The following is a 27,605-nucleotide window of genomic DNA, read 5'->3' as shown; positions in this document are numbered from 1 at the left end:
AGGGAGTGGGGGGTGTCTCTGGTGAGACAGCTGATGTGACTCTCAGTTCAGGCTGCATTTGTGGAGTCAGGGATCAGAGAAAATGATCAGGGACCATGGAAGGTATTCTAGCCTTGTTATTAAGTTGCTTCTCTGTGCTCTCCTCTCTTGTCAAGCCTTAAATTTCTGACAGCTTACTTGTGATCTCAAGACTGTTCAACTTTCTCTTCTCAGAACTGACTGAATTCCTGGAAAGACAAATTTTGGTTTCACTTTTGTGTTCTGGGAAATACAGTTGATTCAGAAATGGGACTTTCCCAACTTCCTCCATGATTGGTCAGCATCACACAGAAAGGTGGGAGAGAAGCCAAGTGAGTATATAAGCCCTGTTCAGCCACCTTGTGTGTGTTACTTTGCACAGACAGAGAAGAGGTAGATTTCAGAAGAAGAGCCTATCAGAGCTACAAAGCCTTAAACAATAGTAAGCCATCAACCAGACACAGGATTTTCTACTAATCCAGCAAGGCTATTCAGGTGACTTCCGACCCAAAAGATTTCTTTTCTCTAAGAAAATTTTGGTTACCAAAACATTTAGGAGCACGGACTGGAGGGATGAGATGCTCAACTTGGAAGCTAAGGAGCCTTGATGGAAGGGAGGTAGGATGGGCTAATGAACAGTCATAGTTAATCACTGAAGTTCAGGCAAATTTAAAGCAAATGTTTTGGATATTTTTTACTTGGTGAAATGTTTTTTTCATTAGTCTTGTTCTGTCTCTAGCACCTCCCTCTAGAATGGTTGAAAATGTATGTGTCAGAATATATTAGGGAATATCACCACAGAATATGTGAGGTTGGTTCTGTCTCAGTTCTTTTATTCCCTGTTCTTATATTATTAACTCTAATTCAGCACTTTTTATTCCTTCCTTTGCAGCATAAGCTAGACTTGGAGCAGGGGCAACTCTGCATGCCACCTCTGCTATAACTAACTGTAGAACATTTATGACTGGTGAGTCTTTCATTTTTAAAATGTAGAGTAGGAATGCTAATGATCTCTTGTGAAGAAAAGTCAGGCAAGTCAGGAAAAAATGGTAAAATAATGTCATTGAGACATGTATCCTTTAAAATGATTGATAGTGCAAATCCTTGTCCCTTGTGTTCATAGTGGACAAGACATTTAAAGCAGACTATGGAGTGTCATTGAAACAGGGAATTGGTAGAGGATAAAAGAGAGGAAGACTGAAAAAATAACGAAGTCTGCTCATAACACAATGTGCTCTTAGTGACTTTCTGGACATGCCAGAGGGTTCTTTTTTCCTTCCTTAGTGAATCTGGCTATGGTTCTTTTTTTTTTTTTTCTGTGTTACTTGCTGGTTTAGCATCTCTTCTATTCTATTCTATTCTCTTTATCCCCATCTTTCTGGTCAACAGTCAGAATGACCTCATCCTGGGGCTTTGTTCATGAGTCAGCAACTGATTCTTCCCACTCCAGTTTGGCTATTTCTAGATGCTCTGAGACTGCTCCCATGGCCTCCAGGGTTGCTGTGGGCCCATCCACCCGTGAGTTGCAGAGCTCACTGGATACTTTTCAGTGGGTTTCACAAACACCACTCAGGGGCCATGTTTCAAGGCTGCTTGCTTTATGCCCCTGCGGTTCATCATGTTCTTTATTATCCTCCTTTTCTTCCAATCTTCTCTGGGGATTAGTATGAGGAGAAAATCCCTGATTGGCCATGTGAGGTCTGCACAGTTCCCAGTAGATCCTCGCATCACTGTCCTCCCCTACAGTCCAACAGATTGGATAGATTCCTTCACATTTCTGGGTGTTTTCCTTGGTTTCAAGCAGAAAAATTGGCACCACTATTAAGGAGTTCCCTGACCAGACTTCATATAAATGTGAAAGTAATTTCTTCCTAAATCATGACTCTACCCTGCACAGCCCACCTCAGGACTGTGCTATGCTATAAGGTCCCTGAAGGAGGAAAGGAAGGATTTCCACTCATCCCAATATGGAATATGGAAATCTGGGGGCTGATAATACTTCAGAGTATGTTGTGGGACAGTAAGCTACATCCCTGATCTCTGCACAAGAGATGTCAGTAGCATCTCACCTTCCACTTGTGACAACCAGAGATTTCTACATAGATTGCCAAGTGTCTCCAGGGGTTCAAAATTATCCTGATAGGGAACCATTGCCAGAGGCACATTCCTGTCTTTATCTTGACCATGTTCTTTAACATTGGTTCTGTCATGGTGTCCTGGTACCTTCTCCTGAAGATCTGTTCTCTCATTCTGTATTGAAGAGTTCCCAGGAAGCATCTTGCTTGTTTATTCATGTTCCCAATATTCAGGCCTCAGTGTCCTAATTTAACTGTAAGGCTGACCCAGTGAGCACTTATTCTTCCTCTTGTAATATTTCGCATATGCTCTCCTGATGTTTATGTACTTGTGGGCCTCTGGCCACTGGAATTTTTTTTTTTTTAGACATCATTTAAGATTTCACAGAAGTCATTGAGATGCATGTGGATGCCACCAAGCAAACTTAATTTGGTTCAAAACATCCACAGAGGTTTTGCATATCATGTATCTGCTTTTTTCCCCATTTTGTCTCATTTTGGTTTTTAAGCAAACATTTAGTGTTGATTTTGGGCAGGTGTGTGGCAGCCCTTCCTTTGAAACACAAGCACCTTGTCTGCCATCAGAATGAAGTGTTCTGTGGCTTTCATTTCCTGTATAGCTTTATCCATTTCCCACTGTAGAACACAGAGGGTAGAGGGGTTGCCTGTGGCCTGAATCTCTTTGTCTGTGTGTTGGCTCATTTGCATGGTACTTCTTGATTCTAAGGAGAGGCCCTGTTTTGTAGTAGGATGTTGTTTGGTTCTCTTAAGAAGCCTGGCACACACTCTCTATAGGAACTTCATGGCCATGGACCGGTTAGAGCCAGAGAATAGGCCTAACAGTTCATGAGAGCATTTTAGTGATTTCCTCATTTAGTCTATTCATTCCATAAATAGTAAGTCATCATATTTCTGTGGATATTGGTGATGGAGGAGTGAGCAAAGCAAAAACACATCTTGCCACCCTGATGTTTCATTGTACTGTAATTAAATAAGTACATAAAAATATCAAGTCATTTGGTGATGTGTGTTATGGAGAAAAGGGATATATAAAAAAGAATGATGAATGATGGGGACAGGTGCAAGGTCAGATCTCAATAAGAATATAAAATTCAACAAACCTCATATAAGTTGAAAAGAGCTTAGAGGATGGTGAAGGATTAATGACCCATGGGACAGACAAGGGAAGAGCAATCTAAGAAATGGGAACAGTAAATCACTGCAAAAGTCCTGGGATAGAAACATGGGCCAGGAAAGACAGGGTGGCTGGAATGCAGCAAACAAGGGGCCCAGATGTGGTACCAGAGTTCAAAGCTATGGTGTGTATGGCAGGTGTGCTATGTATGTGAAATGAGAATCCCTGTGGTGGCTTTAAGGAGAGGAGTGACATGATCTAACTTATACATTTAATGAATAACTCTGGCTATGTTTGAAAATAAATGTTGCTGGTAAGAACAAGGGGATAAAAAATAGTAAAGTGTCAAATGACGTATTCCAAGCTGGAAATGATAGTGCGTTGGACCAGGTCGCCTGGCTGCTTTATGATGAATGATCTAAGTGAATAAACTTGGAGAAATAATCAAAAAGGTTGTTTACAAATTTAATGGAGGATTAGATAGGAATATGAGGATGAAAATTTACTGAAGGGTTTTAATGTGTTTCCCTAATTAATGATGGGGGTCCATGTGCTGACATGGGAAGTCTTAGAAGATTTAGTTTTAGGGAGAAGAGAATGTAAAGATGCCAAACCTAAGCTAGCTAAATATTGTTTAGAAAACCATCTTGCTTTCTTCTTTTTCTAAAATGTCACACTAATATCAGTAGACTATATATATATTTCTTTTTTTTTTTTTTTTTTAATTTTTTTTATTGGTTGTTCAAAACATTATAAAGCTCTTCACATATCATATTTCATACATTAGATTCAAGTTGGTTATGAACTCCCAATTTTACCCCAAATACAGATTGCAGAATCACATCGGTTACACATCCACATTTTTACATAATGCCCTATTAGTAACTGTTGTATTCTGCTACCTTTCCTATCCTCTACCATCCCCCCTCCCTCCCCTCCCATCTTCTCTCTCTACCCCATCCACTGTAATTCATATCTCTCATTGTTTATTTTCCCATTCCCCTCACAGCCTCTTATATGTAATTTTGTATAACAATGAGGGTCTCCCTCCATTACCATGCAATTTCCCTTTTCTCTCCCTTTCCATCCCACCTCATGTATCTGTTTAATGTTAATCTTTTCTTCCTGCTCTTCCTCCCTGCTCTGTTCTTAGTTGCTCTCATTATATCAAAGAAGACATTTGGTATTTGTTTTTTAGGGATTGGCTAGCTTCACTAAGCATAATCTGCTCTAGTGCCATCCATTTCCCTGCAAATTCTATGATTTTGTCATTTTTTAGTGCTGCGTAATACTCCATGGTGTATAAATGCCACATTTTTTTTATCCATTCATCTATTGAAGGGCATCTGGGTTGGTTCCACAGTCTAGCAATTGTGAATTGTGCTGCTATGAACATCGATGTAGCAGTATCCCTGTAGTATGCTCTTTTAAGGTCTTCAGGGAAAAGTCCAAGAAGGGCAATAGCTGGGTCAAATGGTGGTTCCATTCCCAGCTTTCCCAGGAGTCTCCATACTGTTTTCCAGATTGGCCGCACCAGTTTGCAGTCCCACCAGCAATGTACAAGAGTACCCTTTTCCCCACATCCTCTCCAGCACTTGTTGTTGTTTGACTTCATAATGGCTGCCAATCTTACAGGAGTGAGATGGTATCTTAGGGTGGTTTTGATTTGCATTTCTCTGACTGCTAGAGATGGTGAGCATTTTTTCATGTACTTGTTGATTGATTGTATGTCCTCCTCTGAGAAGTGTCTGTTCAGGTCTTTGGCCCATTTGTTGATTGGGTTATTTGTTTTCTTATTGTTTAATTTTTTGAGTTCTTTGTATACTCTGGATATTAGGGCTCTATCTGAAGTGTGAGGAGTAAAAATTTGTTCCCATGATGTAGGCTCCCTATTTACCTCTTTTATTGTTTCTCTTGCTGAGAGAAAACTTTTCAGTTTAAGTAAGTCCCATTTGTTGATTTTTGTTATCAACTTTTGTGCTATGGGTGTCCTATTAAGGAATTTGGAGCCCGACCCTACAATATGTAGATCGGAGCCAACTTTTTCTTCTATCAGACGCAGAGTCTCTGATTTGATATCTAGCTCCTTGATCCACTTTGAGTTAACTTTTGTGCATGGCGAGAGGAGGGGATTCAGTTTCATTTTGTTGCATATGGATTTCCAGTTTTCCCAGCACATATATATTTCTACTGGACTTACATGTATGTATAATATGTATACATGTATGTATGTATCTTTCAGGTAGCTAGTGCTATTATTTAGAAAGATTTTTCAGAAAAAATTAGAGGCAATATGATCTATTATTTTCTCTTATTTATTCAATTTAACCCTCAGTGTTATATCAGATTTAAAATGAATTAAGTAGCATCGTTCTTAGATTTTTTCCTCTCTTTTAAGTCTATACACACACACACTGACACATACACACACACATTTACAGTTTATATCCTCTGATGTTAATTTCTTATAAAACTTTTAAAAGCATTTGGATCTGACCTTTTACTTTTCAATGGGAATATGAAAAAATTTTAAACTTCTATCATGGTCATTTTTTTAGTTTTATTGATTATTTAAAAATACACGACAGCAGAACGCATTACAATTCTTATTACACATATAGCGAACAAGTTTTCATATCTTTGTATATAGAGAATATTCACACCAATTCATGCCTTTATACATGTACTTTGATTTTTTTTTGCATTACAAATCTTATTACACATATATACCACAGTTTTTCATATCTCTGTTTCTATATAAAGTGAGTTGACACCCAAATCAAGTGTTCATACATGTACTTTGGATAATGATGTCCATCACATTCCACTGCCATTGCTAATCTCCTGCTCTCTTCCTTTCCCTCCTACCCCTCTTCCCTATCTAGAACTCATCTAATCCTCCCATGCTCCCCCTCTGTACCCCACTATGAGTCACCCTCCTTATATCAGAGAAAACAATTGGCATTTGTTTTTCGGGGATTGGCTAACTTCACTTAGCATTATCTTCTCCAAAACAATCCATGTACCTGCAAATACCATGATTTTGTTCTCTTTTAATGCTGTGTAAAATTCCATCATGTATGTATGCCACATTTTTTTAATACATTCATCCATGAAGGTCATCTAGGTTGGCTCCACAGTTTAGCTATTGTGAATTGTGCTGCTATAAACATTGATGTGGCTGTGTTCCTGTAGTATGCTGTTTTTAAGTCCTTTGGGTATAGTCTGAGAAGAGGCATAGCTGGGTGAAATGGTGGTTCCATTCCCAGATTTCCAAGGAATCTCCATAGAGCTTTCCATATTGGCTGTACCAATTTTCAGTCCCAGGAGCAATGTCTGAGTGTACCTTTTCCCCCACATCCTCGCCAACACTTATTGATGTTTGTCTTCATAATAGCTGCCATTCTGACTGGAGTGAGATGATAGCTTAGAGTAGTCTTGATGTGCATTTCTCTGATTGCTAGAGATGATGAGCATTTTTTTCATATATTTGTTGATTGATTGTATATCCTCTTCTGAGAAGTGTCTATTCAGATCCTTGGCCCATATGTTGATTGCATTATTTGCTTTTTTTTTTTTGGTGCTTAGCTTTTTGAGTTCCTTATGTATCCTAGAGATTAATGCTCTATCTGATGTGTGAGGGGTAAAAGTTTGCTCCCAGGATGGGGGCTCTCTGTTCACCTCACAGATTGTTTCTTTTGCTGAGAAGAAACCTTTTAGTTTTATTCCATCTCATGTATTGATTCTTGGTTTTAATTCTTGTGCTATAGGAGTCTTATTAAGGAATTTGGGGCCTACTCCCACATGATGAAGATCAGGGCCTACTTTTTCTTCTATTAGATGCAGAGTCTCTGGTCTAATTCCTAGGTTCTTGATCCATTTTGAGTTAAGTTTTGTGCATGGTGAGAGATAGGTGCTTAATTTCATTCTGTTGCATATGGATTTCCAGTTTTCCCAGCACCATTTGTTGAAGAGGCTATCTTTTCTCCAGTGCATGTTTTTGGCACCTTTGTCTAGTATAAGATAAGTGTAATTTTTGTGGGTTATTCTCTGTGTCCTCTATTCTGTACCATTGGTCTACCAGTCTGTTTTGGTGCCAATACCATGCTGCTTTTGTTCCTATTGCTCTGGAGTATAGTTCAAGGTCTGGTGTAGCAATGCCACCTGCTTCACTCTTCCTGCTTAGAATTGCTTTAGCTATTCTGGGTCTCTTATTTTTCCAGATGAATTTTATAATTGCTTTTTCTATTTCTATGAGGAATTCCATTGGGATTTTGATTGGAATTGCATTAAATCTGTATAGTGCTTTTGGAAGTATGGTCATTTTGATAATATTAATTCTGCCTATCCAAGAGCAAGGTAGATCTTTCCATCTTCTAAGGTCTTGTTTGATTTCTCTCTTTAGGCTTCTGTGGTTTTCATTGTATAGATCTTTCACCTCTTTTGTTAAGTTGATTCCCCAGTATCTCTTTTTTTTTGAGCTTATTGTGAATGGGGTAGTTCTCATTTCCTTCTCAGGGGCTTTGTCACTGATATACAGAAATGCCTTTGATTTATGGGTGTTGATTTTATATCCTGCTATTTTGCTGAATTCATTTACTAGTTCTCGAAATTTTCTGGTAGGGTTTTTTGGGTCTTCTAGGTGTAGAATCATATCATCAGCAAATAGTGCTAATTTAAGTTCTTCTTTTCCTATATATATCCCATTGATTTCTTTCATCTGTCTAATTGCTCTGGCCAGTGTTTCATGAACTATGTTGAACAGAAGTGGCGAAAGAGGGCATCCCTGTCCTGTTCCAGTTTTTCTTGCTTCAATTTTTCTCCATTTAAAATGATGTTGGCCAGAGGCTTAGCATAGATAGCTTTTATGATGTTGAGATATGTTCCCGTTATCCCTAGTTTTTCTAGTGTTTTGAACATAAAGGGGTGCTGTATTTTGTCAAATGCTTTTACTGCGTCTATTGAGATGATCATATGATTCTTATCTTTAAGTCTATTGATGTGTTGAATTATATTTATTGATTTCCATATGTTGAACCAACCTTGCATCCCTGGGATGAATCCCACTTGATCATGGTGCACAACCTTTTTGATATGTTTTTGTATTTGATTTGCCAAAATTTTATTGAGAATTTTTGCATCTATGTTCATTAGAGATATTGGCCTGAAGTTTTCTTTCTTTGATGTGTCTGTCTGGTTTTGCGATCAGGGTGATATTGGTCTCATAGAATGATTTTGGAATTACTGTCTCTTTTTCTATTTCCTGAAATAAATTGAAGAGTATTGGTAATAGTTCTTCTTTAAAGGATTTGTAGAACTCGGCTGTGTATCCATCCAGTCCTGGACTTTTCTTGGTTGGTAAGCTTTTCATGGCTTCTTCTATTTCCTCACTTGATATTGGTGTGTTTAAACTGTGTATATCTTCCTGACTCGATCTGGGCAAATCGTATGACTTAAGAAATTTGTCAATGCCTTCAATGTCTTGTATTGTATTGGAGTATAAGATTTCAAAATAATTTCTAATTATCCTCTGTATTTCTTTAGTGTCTGTTGTGATATTACCTTTTCTATCAGGTATGCTGGTTATTTGAGTTCTCTCTCTCCTTCTTTTTGTTAGCATGGCTAAGGGTCTGTCAATTTTATTTGTTTTTTCAAAGAACCAACTTTTAGTTTTGTCAATTTTTTCAATTGTTTCTTTTGTTTTGATTTCAGCTCTGATTTGAATTAGTTCTTGCCTTCTGCTGCTTTTGCTGCTGATTTGTTCTTCTTTTTCTAGAGCTTTGAGATGTAGTGTGAGGTCATTTATTTGTTGACTTTTGCTTCTTTTAAGGTATGAACTCCATGCAATGAATTTTCTTCTTAGTACTGCCTTCATAGTGTCCCAGAGATTTCCATATGTTGTGTCTATGTTCTCAGTTACCTCTAAGAATTTTTTAATCTCCTCCTGGATGTCTTCTGTGACCCATTGCTCATTCAGTAGCATATTGTATAGTCTCCAGGTGATGGAGAAATTTTTATTTTGTCATTGATTTCCAATTTCATTCCATTGTGACCGAGAAAATGCATGGTAGTATCTCTACTTTTTTGTATTTGCTAAGAGTTGCTTTGTGGCGTAGTATATGGTCTATTTTAGAGAAGGATCCATGTGCTGCTGAGAAGAGAGTGTATCTGCTTGATGCAGGTTGAAATATTGTATATATGTCAGTTAAGTCTAAGTTATTGATTGCGTTATTGAGTCCTATAGTTTCTTTCTTCACCGTTTGATTGGAAGATCTATCCAGTGGAGAGAGAGGTGTGTTAAAGTCACCCAAGATTATTGTGTTGTGGTTAATGTGATTCTTGAAATTGAGAAGAGTTTGTTTGATGAACGTAGCTGCACTATTGTTTGGGGCATATATATTTATGATTGTTATGTCTTGTTGGTGTATGGTTCCCTTGAGCAGTATGTAATGTCCGTCTATATTCCTTTTGATTAACCTTGGCTTGAAGTCTACTTTATTTGATATGAGTATGGAAACCCCTGCTTGCTTCCACAGTCCATGTGAGTGGTATGACTTTTCCCAAGCTTTCACCTTCAGTCTGTGTATGTCTTTTCCTGTCAGATCTGAGTCTCCTGGAGGTAGCATATTGTTGGGGCTTGTTTTAATCCAATCTGCTAGCCTATGTCCTTTGATTGGTGAGTTTAAGCCAGTAACATTTAGGGTTACTGTTGACACCTGGTTTGTATTTCCAGCCATAGTTGTTTATTTTTGTTATTTTGTTATTTTACTTGAATTGGTTTTCTTCTTTATTAGTTTTTCCTTTAGTGTACCACCTCCCTCTGCTGATTTTCATTGCTCTTTTCCTCTCCATGAAATATCTTGCCAAGGATGTTTTGTAGTGCCAGTTTTCTAGCTATAAACTCTTAACTTTTGCTTACTGTAGAAGGTTTTTATTTTATCTTCAAATATAAAGCTTAATTTGGCTAGATACAAGATTCTTGGTTGGCACCCATTATCTTTCAGAGCTTGAAATATGTTGTTCCAGGATCTTCTAGCTTTCAGGGTCTATGTTGAAAAATCTGCCATTATCCTAATTGGTTTTCCCCTATATGTAATCAGATTCCTTTCTCTTGTGGCTTTTAAAATTCTCTCTTTATTCTGTATGTTGGGCATTTTCATTATAATGTGCCTTGGTGTGGGTCTGTTGTTATTTTGTACATTCAGCATCCTGTAGGCCTCTTGAATTTGGATTTCTAATTCATTCTTCATGTTTGGAAAGTTTTCTGATATTATTTCATTGAATAGATTGTTCATTCCTTGGGTTTGGACCTCTTATGCCTCCCTCTATCCAAATACCTCTGAAATTTGGTCTTTTTATGCTATCCCATATTTCTTGAATATTCTGCTCATGGTTTCTTACCATTTTTGCTGTGTGGCTATGTTCTTTTCAAGATGATTTATTTGATCTTCATTGTCTGATGTCCTATCTTCTAAGTGGTCTATTCTGTTGGTGATGCTTTCATTTGAGTTTTTAATTTGGTTTATTATTTCTTTCATTTCAAGGATTTCTGTTTGTTTGTTTGTTTTTAGAACCTCTATCTCCCTGTTGAGGTGATCTTTTGCTTCTTGAATTTTTTATGTAGCTCATTGTGGAAGTGATCTTTCACTGCCTTTATTTGTTCTCTTATGTCTTCTTTGAGATCCCAAAACATTTTAACCATGTATATCCTGGAATCTTTCTCTGTACTTTTTTCTGTTATAGCTGCCAATCCTTCTAATGATGTGTTGTTTTGATTTGTTTGTGGTACTTGCTTCCCTTGTCTTTTCATGTTGCTCATGTGTCTTCCTTTCCAGCTCTGTGGATCTGGTTTGTTATTGTTTTTACCCTGTAGATTTGTAGTGCTCTTGTAGGGATCTTAGATTTATCCTTTGTGGGGAAGGACAATGTTAACAGATCCCAATATCAACAATACACCATCTATGAACAAATTGTTGTTATTAAGACATTTACAGTTTAATCTCAATGTCCAGAAATGTTTGATTCAATTATTTTTAAAATGTAATCAGTTGTTTCATAAAAATGCTTACAGTTTCTGGTGGTGGACAATGAACTGGGGGTCAAGTGTAGGTTGATATGCTGCTCAAATGGTGATTTGATCTGATAGCCACACCCACAAAAAATGGTGAAGAAGGTTTTCCAAGATGGAGTTGGACTGCTTCCAGCAGGTTGGTCAAGTGGTACTTTACAGTTAGATGGGAACGATAATTTCTGGTGTTCTATTGCACAATCAGGACAGATAGTGTTAATGTACCATATAATGCAAAAAGCATTTGTAATGCTTTACTCACAAAGAAATGACAATTATTGAGGAGATAGATATGCTTACCCTGATTTGATCATTGCATAGTGTGTACATGTATCAAAACGTCACAGAGTACCCAAGAAATTATGTTCAATTTTAACGTATCAATTCACAATTGTAAACTCATCTTCCTATTAGGGATCCAGGTCTACTTCTACCCTCACATTTCCATGCTTATATGGATGAAGAGGAATGGAAGACCATCCCATAAGGACATTCACTGAAGAGAAATTTGAAACTATGGAGATTTGTAATCTCATTCTCACCCTCAGTGTCTCAGAAGAGCCTTTCTCCCATCTTCTAACAACAGTTTTTCTCCAATCTTCTAACAACACACCAGGAGGAACCCCAATTCTCACTGTGCCTGAGAATGAATTCTAAGCCCATGCAATAAATTTTGCTGGGGAGCTGAACCCAAGTCTTGTGATTACCTCCTCATCATCATATGTGTAAACTTTCCTTGAAGTTGAAATACCTTTTAACACTTGGGTGACTTTGCTTCTTTCTAAAGCCAAAGAGGTGAGACTAGAATTCCAAGAGACTAAGAGTTTTATATTTGCTTCATTTGTTAAAAATTGTAAATAATGCCTATATCTTTCTTGTACTGCTTCTTCCCAGAGCGTTCAGGAAGTCCAAGCAATAATCAGAATTGAAAGGTACCAGAACTGGCTTAATTAAACCTGTTTGCCAATGCAATAAAACAATAAGTGCTCATCTCTTCCTGTTTTTCTTCTGTCTAGGGACAAAGAATCTGTATCAGTATGTCAAGAAAGATGTTGTCAAGAAATGCTTGTTTTGCTATCCTCAAGTCAGGAGATGTGATCTAGGCAAATAACTAAGCACAATCTTCTTTCACCATTCAAAATTTCAATAGGTAGGGTTTTCCCTTGGGAAAATATCTCAAAGAAAGATTGCCAGTTTGTTGAACAAGTTAGATGCAACATGCTAGAAACTAGGAAGAAATTTATTTTTTATTTCATTCTTATCCTTTAAGCCTCTTCTATTAGGTTTCTTTTCCCCAATCCAAATATTATTTTTGGCCATTATACCGTTTGTGTTTCTATTTGTGTGTTTAAACAGAAGTCTGATACATATCCATAAATCAATGTATCAAAGTACTGAGTAAACTGTACTTCCCTGCCTAAACATTTGATCTGCAATGGACAAGGAGAGTATATTTAGATGTTTTACTCTTGCTTCACAATTTTCTCCATTCTTCCTTCCCAAAATGTTATTTTATGTTTTTCCATGGGTCTTAACTGTGATGTTTGAAATCAATGCTGGTGACCTTTAGGACCAGTTTCCAAAATCTGTGTCTTTTTGTAATGACAAGCAGGTTGAGACTTCTTACAATGGCTCTGTTCTCGAAAGCAGTTGATGAATTACCAATGGATTCCAATGGTTCACTCTCCCTGTCCTTTCCTGTGGCCTCATTTTAGCAGGAAGTTTGCTTGGGCATAGTTAATTGAGATGGCTTAGTCTCAACCACATATATAAGATTCACTTTGGCTCTTGCAAAATATTATGAACCTCTGGAATTATATGTTCCTTAAATACTTTTTTTTAATGCATACTGAGCAATATCAAGAGGCTTTAATGTTAGTTCAGTAATGCAAAAGTCACAAAGGTCACATTAGAAGCTCTGGTCTGTTCTGCTAACCATATAGAAAATGATCTTCCTGATCTCACTTACATGTGGAATCTTGAGTAGTAAAACACATAGAAGCAGAGAATGGTTGCCAGGAGCTGGGAGGAAGGAAAATGTTGGGCAAAGGATACACAGTTTTAGTTACACAAGATGAACAAAGTTCTGGAGATCTAATGTACAGCATGATTATGATAATAAAAATACTGTATTGTACACATGAAATTTGCTAAGAGAATAGATACTAGGCATTCTTTCTACACAAAACAATAACACAAAAAAATACACACATAGAGGCACACTCACAAATGGTAACAACATAGAGGTGATGGCTGTGCTAGGTGGACTGTGATTATCAGGTCATCATGTATTCATATATCAGAACATGAAGCTGTACAACTTAACATGTAGTTGTTATATGCAAGTGGTATCTCAATAAACTTGTTGAAAGAAATGACCTTCATATCATTAAGTTAGAAAGTATAGCAGCTTGTGAGTTTTTCTGAAGCTCTTCCCAAATTCTAATTTTCCAAAAAGACTTTGTACAATTAAATTACTTTTTATAAAATAAGACATTTAAAAGAAAACGTGGTACTAAAATAAAAGCTCAAAATGCTGAAACATTGAGTTAATGGGCTTAAACTTGGACCTGAAGGATGAAGAAGCCTCATATTATTGCAAGTTAATAATGATTCATGAACAAAGACAAGAAAAGGACCCATGAAAAGAAAACCAATGCTACTTTACAATTATATCAACCCAATATAGCATCTGGCCTTTACTGACATTTTAAGCCAATGGTGTAAAACAATAAACACTAAAAAAGTTCTACATGGTTATTGAGGAATTTGAAACTGGTTGTGTTCTGATGATGATTATGTGGTAATGTGTGGTAATGTTATGAAATTTGATAATCAAAATTCTTTATAGTTTGAAGAAATGTACTGAAGTATTTATGCATGGAATGATGTGATGTCTTGGATTAGGTTGCATCCTCTAGTAGGATTCGATGAATGATGATTAGCCATGTTTTGGCAAATTGATTCTAAAAGACACTTGCAGCTTTTTTTGTATTATATTTCTTAACTTTAAGTTTAAATATTTCCATAGTAAAGAGTTCAAATAAGAAAAAACCAGAAAGATATGAAAATTGATCTGTTTCAGGGCATAATTGAGGGAAATGGCAAAATCTGCAGCACTTTGGGTAAGACCAAAGCTCAAAGACATTCTTCTGGCATAGTAACCCTTTCAACTTTCCTCTTTCTTTCAGTTACTTTACTTGTACACAGTCATGGGTCAACAGTTCTCTGGTACTCCTGCTCATGATCAGCACCATGATTTGGCCTCCAGCTTTACTGCACATTTGAAGAACTTGGAGGTAGAAAACAAAATCATTTCTCAGGAAACCATCAGTTTGATAGAGTTGCAACTGAAAAAAGGAAACATTGAGGAGGCAACCTTTGCAATCAACAGTGTATTGGAAAAAAATAATAATGCCCAACTCAACATTGCTGTAACAGGGGAGTCTGGGGCAGGGAAGTCAAGTTTCATCAATGCCCTGAGAGGGATTGGTCATGAAGAAAAAGATGCAGCTCTTATTGGGGTGGTGGAGATGACCATGAAGAGAACTCCATACATACACCCAGATTTTCCCAATGTGATAATCTGGGACCTGCCTGGGATTGGAATCACTAAGTTCCAGCCAAAACATTATCTGGAGAATGTAAAATTTAGGGAGTATGACTTCTTCATTATTGTTTCTGCTACACGCTTCAAGAAAAATGATTTGGACCTGGCCAAGACTATCAAAATTAAGAAGAAGGATTTTTACTTTGTGAGAACCAAGGTGGACTGTGATTTAAAAAATGCACAGATATCTAAGCCAACTACCTTTGACAGAGAAAAAGTCCTGCAGCAGATCCGAGAGGACTGTGTGATTAATTTTAAGAGTAATAACATTAATAAACCACAAATATTTTTGATATCCAACTGTGATCTTTCTAAGTATGATTTCCCGATCTTGAAAGACAAGCTACTAAAGGATCTCCTTGTTCAAAAGCACCATGATTTTATGCTTTCCCTGCTTAAGATTATTGATAGGGCTATTTTAAGAAACCGGTATTTTCTGAAGCAGTTTACCTGGCTAGAAGAATTGAAGTCTAAAATATTGGCCACCTTGCCTGTGGAGAGCATCACCAGTGACAAATGATGTGGAGAAGCTGAAGGCAGGCTTCAACTACTATTGAGACGTTTTGGTTTGGGATGATGCATCCTTGCAGATTGTGGCTGAGAATTTGCATGTTCCTTTGGAACAATTCCAAAATTTGTTGAAAATCTCCAAAAATACTTTTGAAATATTTGAAGATGTTCTGTTCAACTAATGGGTGTGTGGGTGTGTTCTTGCTCTGGTCTTTACATTAGACTATGACTTTTTTTTTTTTTTTTGCATTACTAGGGATAGAACCCAGGGCCTTTTACAAGCACTTTACCACTGAGTTACATTATGACTTTTTTTTTTTACCTTAAAACAGTGTCTGATGATGCTGAAGTTCTCCTCAAAGAGATATATTCAAGAAACAGGTGGATTTCCAATTAGACTAAGGGCACATCCTCCTGTTTATCCATTCAGAGAAATAATAATAATAATAGGCTTACTCCACCAAAGAGGTTATAGCTCTCATATAATCATTTCATCTCTGAATATTCCCACATTGCCTAACACATGATATTTTCTGGGGACACCCAAGATTCAAAGTATAATACCAGCACAGCTTCTAGAGATTCACAACTATATGCCATGTTGCACAGGCACCCTAGTCACACCGTCACATAAGCTAAATCATACCTCTCCAGGGTCTCCTGGAGTATCCATGCCGTGTTGTCCTGGAGACTCGGTGGTACTTCTTGTTACTAAATGTGTGTGCTACATCACCACACCTACCCAGGGATGCAGGAGTGACCCCCAACTTATGTGGCACACAGAAACTGACAGGCTCAGTCCTGCCACCATGCATGCATACCGCACTGCCTCTGACTGATTCCACTGGAGTGGTCACAAAGCAAGTGCCCAACCTCACTTCTGTGGGCACCACACCTTCTTAAGCTGGAGTTCCCCTTCCCATATGTCATGCAAAGACACCCAGGTTTTCTGACCTGGTTGTCACATTCAATAAGCCTAAAAAATCCTTAATTATAGCAGAAGAAAATACACGGAATCTATACTATGCCATGCAACCAGAACCAAAGTCATTGTAGCATATAAACCAATATACCCTGTGACTTTTTCAGTAGAAAGTAATTTTACTACTAACAGCACCCTATAAAATTGGTAGAAACAATTGATCTATGAGATAAACAAATATCAAAGTAGGGACACAAGATTATGAAATAGCAGGTGAAATGAAACATAATAATACTCTAGCAACAGGCCCCAAAGAAAAGGAAATGGACAAAATTCCTGAAAAAGAATTGAAAAGAACAATCCTAAGGAAGTTCAATGAGAATCAAGAGAATTACACAATCAGGAACACAATTTATGTTATGAATGAGAAATTTTAAAAGGCGATAGAGATCATAAAAAAACCCAAAAATCTGGAAAGTAAAAAACTCAATAAGGCAAATAAAAAAAAAAACACATAATCAAGAGCCTAACAACAGGACTAAATGGAGTGGAAGAAAGTATTTCTGAACTTGAAAACAAGTCTTCTGAAATTACTTGATCAGACAAAGGGAAAAGAAAATAAATATGCTTAGAAATGAAGAAAGCCTCTAGGACTTATGGAACACTATGAAAAGGCCAAATGTCTGAATTTTGAGGATTATAGAAGGCCAAGGGAAGGAAAAAGGCATAAAAATCCTATGCAATGATGTCACACAAAAAGTCTTAAAACACAGGAAAGACAAGGATATCCAGGGCCAGGAAGCTCAAAGGACACAAAATAGAGTTGACCAAAAATGGTCTTATCTGAGCATATATACTAAAACTTTCTCAAAAACCCAAGACAAAAAAGGAATGATAAAAACAGGAAGAGTAAAGTGCCAAGTCACATTTAAGGGAACCCCCCACTAGATGAACAGTAAATTTCTCAGTAGAAACATTACCAGCTGGAAGAGAATGGAATGATATATTGAAAGTTAATAATAATAAATTTAAAATGTTTAATAAGAAAAAAAACACGCCAACTAAGAATATTATGCCCAGTAAGGCTATCCTTCAGAAAATAAAATTCAAGACAAGAAAAACCACAGAGGATTGCGGGGCATGGTGGCACATGCTTGTAATCCAAACTACTTGGGAGTCTGAGGCAGGAGGATTGCAAGTTCATAGCTAGCCTCAGCAAATTAGTGAGGCCCTAAGCAACTTAGCAAGACTGTGTCTCTAAATAAAACACAAAATTGTCAGCAGTAGAATGCCCTGGGATCAATCCCATTGCCAAAACAAAAACAAAAACAGAAACAGAGGGAATTCATTAGCACCAGACTGGCTTTATAAACAATGTTTAATGAAAGAGAAAGGAAGATAACTGTCAATATGAAAACATGTGAAGTTATAAAACTCACCTAGAAGAACAGACACACAAAAGAGAAAAAACACACAGAAGAAAAAAAACCACAAAAGATAAAGATAAAAGATAAAACAACACAAAAGAGCAGGCACACAAAAGAGAAAACACAAAAGCAGACAAGAGAATCAAAGCTTTTCAATACACAAAACCACCAAACCACAAAGATAACACTAAGAAGAAAAGGACAAAGTATATGCAAATAAGAAGAATAAAAATGATAAATGACAGGAATAAGTCTTTACATATCAATAGTAACCCTGCATATGAACAGATTAAGGTCCCCAATTAAAACTTATGGAATGGCAGGATGAATTAAAACAAAAGACCCAACAATATGCTGCCAAAAGAAACTCACTTTACTCACAAAGACATATACAAACTAAAAATTAAGGAGTGGAGAAAGATATCCCACAAAACAGAAACAGAAGCAAGCAGGAGTACCCATATTTAGATAAGATAGACCAAGAAAAAAGTGTAAAAAGAGAGAAAGGGCACTATAGAATGATCAAAGGATCAATACATCCAGAGGATATAATAATTGTAAATGTATATATATGCATCTAATGCCAGAGCATCCAAGTTCATAAGGCAAACATTGGAGCTAAAGGAGAGATAGGCTACAATATAATAACAGCTGAGGATTTCAAGACCCCTCTTTCACTAATGAACAGGTCATATAAACAAATATTCATCAAAAACATGAGAGTTAAACTATACTATTAACAAATGGACTGACAAAACATTTACAGAATATTTCATCTAACAGTTAAAAAATATACATCCCTCTCGTCTGCATATGGAGCACTTTCTAAGACAGACCATTAAGCCACAAACTAAATCTCGGCAACTTAATATATCTTCTTTGACCACAAATGAGTAAAACTAGAAATCAATAATGAAAGAAACTTTTTTACTAATTCATGAAGGCTAAACAACATAATATCCAATCAACAATGGGTCATTGAAAAAGGAAGATTTATAAATTTCTAGAAACAAATAAAACGGCAACACAACACACTAAACCTTAGAAGATACAGCAAAATCAGCACTAGGAGAGTTTTATAGCAATATGTGCTTACATAAAAAGAGACTTCAAAGAAATACCTAACATAAACCTCCAGAAACTAGAAAAACAAGAACAAACTAAACTGCAACATAGAAGAGAGAAATTACAAATATCAAAGCAGAAATAAATGAAATAGAGACTAATAAAAATGCAAAAGATCAATAAAGTGAAGGACTGTGTTTTTGATTGGAATAGACAAACAAAATCAACAAATCTTTATAGTTAGATTAATAAAGAAAGAAAGTATCCAAATAAATAAAATCATAGATGAAGAAGGAGAAATTACAACTGATAGCACAGAAATGCAAAGGATCATTCAGGACTATTTTGAAAAACTATATGCTAACAAATTAGAAAACTAGAAGAAATAGATGGATTTAAAAACACATATAAACTACAAACACTGAATCCTGAAGATATAGAAAATCATTGAGTAGACCAATAACAATGATATTGAATCAATAATAAAAAGTTTCACATAGAAGAAAAGTCCACGGATCTGGGGCTGTGGCTCAGTGGCAGAGCACTTGCCTGGCATGTGTGAGGCACTGGGTGTGATCCTCAGCACCACATAAAAATAAATAAACAAAATAGAGGTATTGTGTTCAACTACAACTAAAAAATAAATATTTACCAAAAAAAGAAGAAGAAAAGTCCAGAACCATATGGCTTCACTGCAGATTCAACTAAACTTTAAGAACAAGTACCAGTTCTTCTCAAATTATTATAAATAACTGAAAGGCAAAGTGCTCTTCCAAATTCATTGTATGAGGCCAGAATTACCTTGTTATTAAAATTGGGACACAAAAACAAAAAGAAAGCTATTGAATAGCATCTGTGATGAATATGCAAAAATGATCAACAAAATATTACTAGCAAATGAATCCAACAGGATATTAAAAAGATCATTCACCACAATCAAGCAGGATTTGTCCTGGAGATGTATGAATGGTTCAACATAGAAAAATCAAACAATAAACACAATACATATCACACCAGCAGAATGAAGGACAAAAGTCAGATGATTATCTCTTAGAAGCATAAAAATTATTTGATAAAATTCAATATATCTTTGTAACAAAAATTCTGAACAATTCAGGTATACAAGAAGCATACCGGAACATAGCAAAGAATATAAACAACAATACCACAGCCAGCAGCACACCAAATAAAAGAAAAGCTGAGATCATTTTCTCTACTATCTGTAACAAGACAAAGATAACCACTTTCAAAATTTCTATTTAATATAGTACTTGAAGTCTTACCTAGAACAATTAGGCAAGAGAAGCAAATAACAAGCCTACAAATAAGCAGGGACAAAGTCAATTTGATTTTGTTCACAGACAATATTATTGTATGTATAAAGAAACCTACACACTCCTTCAAATACTGTTAGAACTGATAAAGTAAGTCAGCAAAGTTTCAGGATATGAAATTGACACACAAAAATCAATTACATTTTGAACACCAATAATGAACTTGCTGAGAAAGAAATCACAAAAAATTTATTCACCATAGTTGTAAAAAAAAGTACCTAGGAATAAATTTAAATAAGTGAATGACAACTGGGCATGGTGTTGCATGCCTGTAAACCCAGTGATTTAGGAGGCTAACCAGGATGATAGCAAGTGCAAGCACAGAATGGGCAACTTCATGAGACCCTGACTCAAATAAAAAATAAAAGTGGGCTGGAAATGTAGCTCAGTGGCAAAGTACCCCTGGGTTCAATTCCCAGTAACAAGGGAAAGCAGGAGAAAAAAAATAGAAGAAGAAAAATGAAGGAAGTGAATTACCTCTATAATGAATTACAAAACACCAATGAAAAAAGTTGAAGAAAGTACGTGGGGGCTGGGGTTGTAGCTCAGTGGTAGAGTGCTTGCCTCTCATGCATGAGACCCTGGGTTTGATCCCCAGCACCACATAAAAATAAATAAATAAAAATAAATATATTGTGTCTATCTACAACTAAAAAATATTCAAAAAAGAAAGTATATGAAAAAATGTGACCTATGAATATGGATCCGAAGAATTAGGGTTGTTAAAAAAATCAACATTACACAAAGATATTTACAGGTTCAGTAGAATCCCCACCAAAATATCAATTACATTTTCCATAAAACTAGAAAAAAAAATCCTAAAATTCCTATGGTAGCACAAAAGACCCCAAACAGCCAAAGTAATCTTGAGCAAAGAGAACAAAGCTGAAGAACAATATCCAATGTTATGATATACTAAAGGATGATAGTAACCAAGACATCATGGTATTGGCATAAAAAGTGAAACAAGACCAGTGAAACAGAATAGACATCAGGAATAAATCCACACATCAACAGCCATTCTCAGCAAAGAAACCAAAAACATACATGGGAGAGAAGACAGCCTCTTCAATAAGTGGTACTGGGAAAATTGGATAGTGATAGGCAACGATGAAACTTGACCCTATCGCATCATATAAAAATAACCTCAAAATGAATCAAAGACCTAAATATAAGACCTGAAACCATGAAACTACTAAAATAAAACACAGGGCAAACATTTCAGAACATAAGTATAGGCAATGATTTTTTTTGAGTAATAACCTAAAAGCATAGACAGAGAAATGAAATTAAAACCAAGAAGCTTCTTTGCAGCAGAGAACACAATCAACCTAACCATGAAGAGACAACCTGAAGAAGGGGAGAAAACATTTGGAAATTATTATACTGACAAGGGATTAAAATCCAGAATATATAAGATACTAAAAAGAAGAAGAAAGAAATCCAGGTTACATTGAAAATTGGTTTTGATTATTTAAAAACATTCAGTTTGGGGCTCTGTTCCCATGCATGTCACTCAGATGCAGCCTATCCACAGCACAAGGCCATTGCCCACAACACCCCACCTCACCAGACACCCCGTGATGGAAGGAGACCAACTCCATCTTGGAAAAGCTTCCTCATCATTTTTGGTGGCTATCAGATCAGATCAGATCACTATTTGAGCATCTTATTGCCCTACACTTGACCAGCAGTTCATTGTCCACCGCCAGAAACTGTAAGCATTTTTATGAAACAACTGATTACATTTTAAATAATAATTGAATCAAACATTTCTGGACATTGAGACTAAACTGTAAATGTCTTTATAAAAATAATTTGTTCATAGATGGTGTATTGTTGATATTGGGATCTGTTAACATTGTCCTTCCCCACAAAGGATAAATCTAAGATCCCTACAAGAGCACTACAAATCTACAGGGTAAAAACAATAACAAACCAGATCCACAGAGCTGGAAAGGAAGACACATGAGCAACATGAAAAGACAAGGGAAGCAAGTACCACAAACAAATCAAAACAACACGTCATTAGAAGGATTGGCAGCCATAACAGAAAAAAGTACAGAGAAAGATTCCAGGATATACATGGTTAAAATGTTTTGGGATCTCAAAGAAGACATAAGAGAACAAATAAAGGCAGTGAAAGATCACTTCCACAATGAGCTACATAAAAAATTCAAGAAGCAAAAGATCACCTCAACAGGGAGATAGAGGTTCTAAAAACAAACAAACAAACAGAAATCCTTGAAATGAAAGAAATAATAAACCAAATTAAAAACTCAAATGAAAGCATCACCAACAGAATAGACCACTTAGAAGATAGGACATCAGACAATGAAGATCAAATAAATCATCTTGAAAAGAACATAGCCACACAGCAAAAATGATAAGAAACCATGAGCAGAATATTCAAGAAATATGGGATAGCATAAAAAGACCAAATTTCAGAGTTATTTGGATAGAGGGAGCATAGAGGTCCAAACCCAAGGAATGAACAATCTATTCAATGAAATAATATCAGAAAACTTTCCAAACATGAAGAATGAATTAGAAATCCAAATTCAAGAGGCCTACAGGATGCTGAATGTACAAAATAACAACAGACCCACACCAAGGCACATTATAATGAAAATGCCCAACATACAGAATAAAGAGAGAATTTTAAAAGCCACAAGAGAAAGGAATCTGATTACATATAGGGGAAAACCAATTAGGATAATGGCAGATTTTTCAACACAGACCCTGAAAGCTAGAAGATCCTGGAACAACATATTTCAAGCTCTGAAAGATAATGGGTGCCAACCAAGAATCTTGTATCTAGCCAAATTAAGCTTTATATTTGAAGATAAAATAAAAACCTTCCACAGTAAGCAAAAGTTAAAAGAGTTTATAGCTAGAAAACTGGCACTACAAAACATCCTTGGCAAGATATTTCATGGAGAGGAAAAGAGCAATGAAAATCAGCAGAGGGAGGTGGTACACTAAAGGAAAAACTAATAAAGAAGAAAACCAATTCAAGTAAAATAACAAAATAACAAAAATAAACAACTATGGCTGGAAATACAAACCAGGTGTCAACAGTAACCCTAAATGTTACTGGCTTAAACTCACCAATCAAAGGACATAGGCTGGCAGATTGGATTAAAACAAGCCCCAACAATATGCTACCTCCAGGAGACTCAGATCTGATAGGAAAAGACATACACAGACTGAAGGTGAAAGGTTGGGAAAAGTCATACCACTCACATGGACTGTGGAAGCAAGCAGGGGTTTCCATACTCATATCAAATAAAGTAGACTTCAAGCCAAGGTTAATCAAAAGGAATAAAGACGGACAGTACATACTGCTCAAGGGAACCATATACCAACAAGACATAACAATCATCAATATATATGCCCCAAACAATGGTGCAGCTACGTTCATCAAACAAACTCTTCTCAATTTCAAGAATCAAATTAACCACAACACAATAATCTTGGGTGACTTTAACACACCTCTCTCTCCACTGGATAGATCTTCCAATCAAACGGTGAAGAAAGAAACTATAGGACTCAATAACGCAATCAATAACTTAGACTTAACTGACATATATACAATATTTCAACCTGCATCAAGCAGATACACTCTCTTCTCAGCAGCACATGGATCCTTCTCTAAAATAGACCATATACTACGCCACAAAGCAACTCTTAGCAAATACAAAAAAGTAGAGATACTACCATGCATTTTCTCGGTCACAATGGAATGAAATTGGAAATCAATGACAAAATAAAAATTTCTCCATCACCTGGAGACTATACAATATGCTACTGAATGAGCAATGGGTCACAGAAGACATCCAGGAGGAGATTAAAAAATTCTTAGAGGTAACTGAGAACATAGACACAACATATGGAAATCTCTGGGACACTATGAAGGCAGTACTAAGAAGAAAATTCATTGCATGGAGTTCATACCTTAAAAGAAGCAAAAGTCAACAAATAAATGACCTCACACTACATCTCAAAGCTCTAGAAAAAGAAGAACAAATCAGCAGCAAAAGCAGCAGAAGGCAAGAACTAATTCAAATCAGAGCTGAAATCAAAACAAAAGAAACAATTGAAAAAATTGACAAAACTAAAAGTTGGTTCTTTGAAAAAACAAATAAAATTGACAGACACTTAGCCATGCTAACAAAAAGAAGGAGAGAGAGAACTCAAATAACCAGCATACCTGATGGAAAAGGTAATATCACAACAGACACTACAGAAATACAGAGGATAATTAGAAATTATTTTGAAATCTTATACTCCAATACAATACAAGACATTGAAGGCATTGACAAATTTCTTAAGTCATACGATTTGCCCAGATCGAGTCAGGAAGATATACACAATTTAAACACATCAATATCAAGTGAGGAAATAGAAGAAGCCATGAAAAGCTTACCAACCAAGAAAAGTCCAGGACTGGATGGATACACAGCCGAGTTCTACAAATCCTTTAAAGAAGAACTATTACCAATACTCTTCAATTTATTTCAGGAAATAGAAAAAGAGACAGTAATTCCAAAATCATTCTATGAGACCAATATCACCCTGATCGCAAAACCAGACAGAGACACATCAAAGAAAGAAAACTTCAGGCCAATATCTCTAATGAACATAGATGCAAAAATTCTCAATAAAATTTTGGCAAAACAAATACAAAAACATATCAAAAAGATTGTGCACCATGATCCAGTGGGATTCATCCCAGGGATGCAAGGTTGGTTCAACATATGGAAATCAATAAATATAATTCAACACATCAATAGACTTAAAGATAAGAATCATATGATCATCTCAATAGACGCAATAAAAGCATTTGACAAAATACAGCACCCCTTTATGTTCAAAACACTAGAAAAACTAGGGATAACGGGAACATATCTCAACATCATAAAAGCTATCTATGCTAAGCCTCTGGCCAACATCATTTTAAATGGAGAAAAATTGAAGCAAGAAAAACTGGAACAGGACAGGGATGCCCTCTTTCGCCACTTCTGTTCAACATAGTTCATGAAACACTGGCCAGAGCAATTAGACAGATGAAAGAAATCAATGGGATATATATAGGAAAAGAAGAACTTAAATTAGCACTATTTGCTGATGATATGATTCTACACCTAGAAGACCCAAAAAACCCTACCAGAAAATTTCGAGAACTAGTAAATGAATTCAGCAAAATAGCAGGATATAAAATCAACACCCATAAATCAAAGGCATTTCTGTATATCAGTGACAAAGCCTCTGAGAAGGAAATGAGGAGAACTACCCCATTCACAATAAGCTCAAAAAAAAAAGATACTTGGGAATCAACTTAACAAAAGAGGTGAAAGATCTATACAATGAAAACCACAGAAGCCTAAAGAGAGAAATCAAACAAGACCTTAGAAGATGGAAAGATCTACCTTGCTCTTGGATAGGCAGAATTAATATTATCAAAATGACCATACTTCCAAAAGCACTATACAGATTTAATGCAATTCCAATCAAAATCCCAATGGAATTCCTCATAGAAATAGAAAAAGCAATTATAAAATTATCTGGAAAAATAAGAGACCCAGAATAGCTAAAGCAATTCTAAGCAGGAAGAGTGTAGCAGGTGGCATTGCTACACCAGACCTTGAACTATACTCCAGAGCAATAGGAACAAAAGCAGCATGGTATTGGCACCAAAACAGACTGGTAGACCAATGGTACAGAATAGAGGACACAGAGAATAACCCACAAAAATTACACTTATCTTATACTAGACAAAGGTGCCAAAAACATGCACTGGAGAAAAGATAGCCTCTTCAACAAATGGTGCTGGGAAAACTGGAAATCCATATGCAACAGAATGAAATTAAGCACCTATCTCTCACCATGCACAAAACTTAACTCAAAATGGATCAAGAACCTAGGAATTAGACCAGAGACTCTGCATCTAATAGAAGAAAAAGTAGGCCCTGATCTTCATCATGTGGGAGTAGGCCCCAAATTCCTTAATAAGACTCCTATAGCACAAGAATTAAAACCAAGAATCAATACATGAGATGGAATAAAACTAAAAGGTTTCTTCTCAGCAAAAGAAACAATCTGTGAGGTGAACAGAGAGCCCCCATCCTGGGAGCAAACTTTTACCCCTCACACATCAGATAGAGCATTAATCTCTAGGATACATAAGGAACTCAAAAAGCTAAGCACCAAAAAAAAAAAAAAAAAAAAAAAGCAAATAATGCAATCAACATATGGGCCAAGGATCTGAATAGACACTTCTCAGAAGAGGATATACAATCAATCAACAAATATATGAAAAAAATGCTCATCATCTCTAGCAATCAGAGAAATGCACATCAAGACTACTCTAAGCTATCATCTCACTCCAGTCAGAATGGCAGCTATTATGAAGACAAACATCAATAAGTGTTGGCGAGGATGTGGGGGAAAAGGTACACTCAGACATTGCTCCTGGGACTGAAAATTGGTACAGCCAATATGGAAAGCTCTATGGAGATTCCTTGGAAATCTGGGAATGGAACCACCATTTCACCCAGCTATGCCTCTTCTCAGACTATACCCAAAGGACTTAAAAACAGCATACTACAGGAACACAGCCACATCAATGTTTATAGCAGCACAATTCACAATAGCTAAACTGTGGAGCCAACCTAGATGACCTTCATGGATGAATGTATTAAAAAAATGTGGCATACATACATGATGGAATTTTACACAGCATTAAAAGAGAACAAAATCATGGTATTTGCAGGTACATGGATTGTTTTGGAGAAGATAATGCTAAGTGAAGTTAGCCAATCCCCAAAAAACAAATGCCAATTGTTTTCTCTGATATAAGGAGGGTGACTCATAGTGGGGTTCAGAGGGGGAGCATGGGAGGATTAGATGAGTTCTAGATAGGGAGAGGGGTAAGAGGGAAAGGAAGAGAGCAGGAGATTAGCAATGGCAGTGGAATGTGATGGACATCATTATCCAAAGTACATGTATGAGCACTTGATTTGGGTGTCAACTCACTTTATATAGAAACAGAGATATGAAAAATTGTGGTATATATATGTAATAAGATTTTTAATGCAAAAAAATCAAAGTACATGTATAAAGGCATGAATTGGTGTGAATATTCTCTATATACAAAGATATGAAAACTTGTACGCTATATGTGTAATAAGAATTGTAATGCGTTCTGCTGTCGTGTATTTACAAAAGTCAATAAAACTTAAAAAAAAGCATTCAGTTTGTTATCATCCTTATCCTTCCATTTTCCTTTACACATTTTTCTTTTATTTTCCTGAATTCCTTTTTTTATCACTGATTTTAAACAATTTTATGATATCCTTCATTTTAATGTTTCTCATAATTGTTATGCTTGGGGTTCATTGAGCTTCTTAGATTTATGGGTTTGTAGTTTATCAAATTC

At 36.2% G+C, this 27,605-nt stretch overlaps 1 long non-coding RNA gene and 1 pseudogene across 2 annotated transcripts in view; both read left to right on the top strand.

The window, feature by feature from the left end:
• The first annotated feature begins 150 nt into the window (after positions 1–150).
• Positions 151–27,605, top strand: part of LOC124103546 (uncharacterized) — an 81,964-nt gene continuing 54,509 nt past the window's right edge. For both annotated transcript variants that reach the window (XR_009228286.1, XR_006855216.2), the window contains exon 1: positions 151–513. This is a non-coding gene — a long non-coding RNA (uncharacterized LOC124103546). The remainder of the gene's footprint in view (positions 514–27,605) is intronic.
• LOC124103545 (interferon-inducible GTPase 1-like) lies at positions 503–15,598 on the top strand (annotated as a pseudogene).

The sequence above is a fragment of the Marmota monax genome, unplaced genomic scaffold (assembly GCF_021218885.2).
Source record: "Marmota monax isolate L192 unplaced genomic scaffold, Marmota_monax_Labrador192_F-V1.1 WCK01_AAM20220418_F8-fsc00006, whole genome shotgun sequence".
Lineage (NCBI taxonomy): Eukaryota > Metazoa > Chordata > Mammalia > Rodentia > Sciuridae > Marmota > Marmota monax.
The sequence above is the reverse complement of the archived record's forward strand: the minus strand, read 5'-3'. Positions and strand labels throughout refer to the sequence as shown.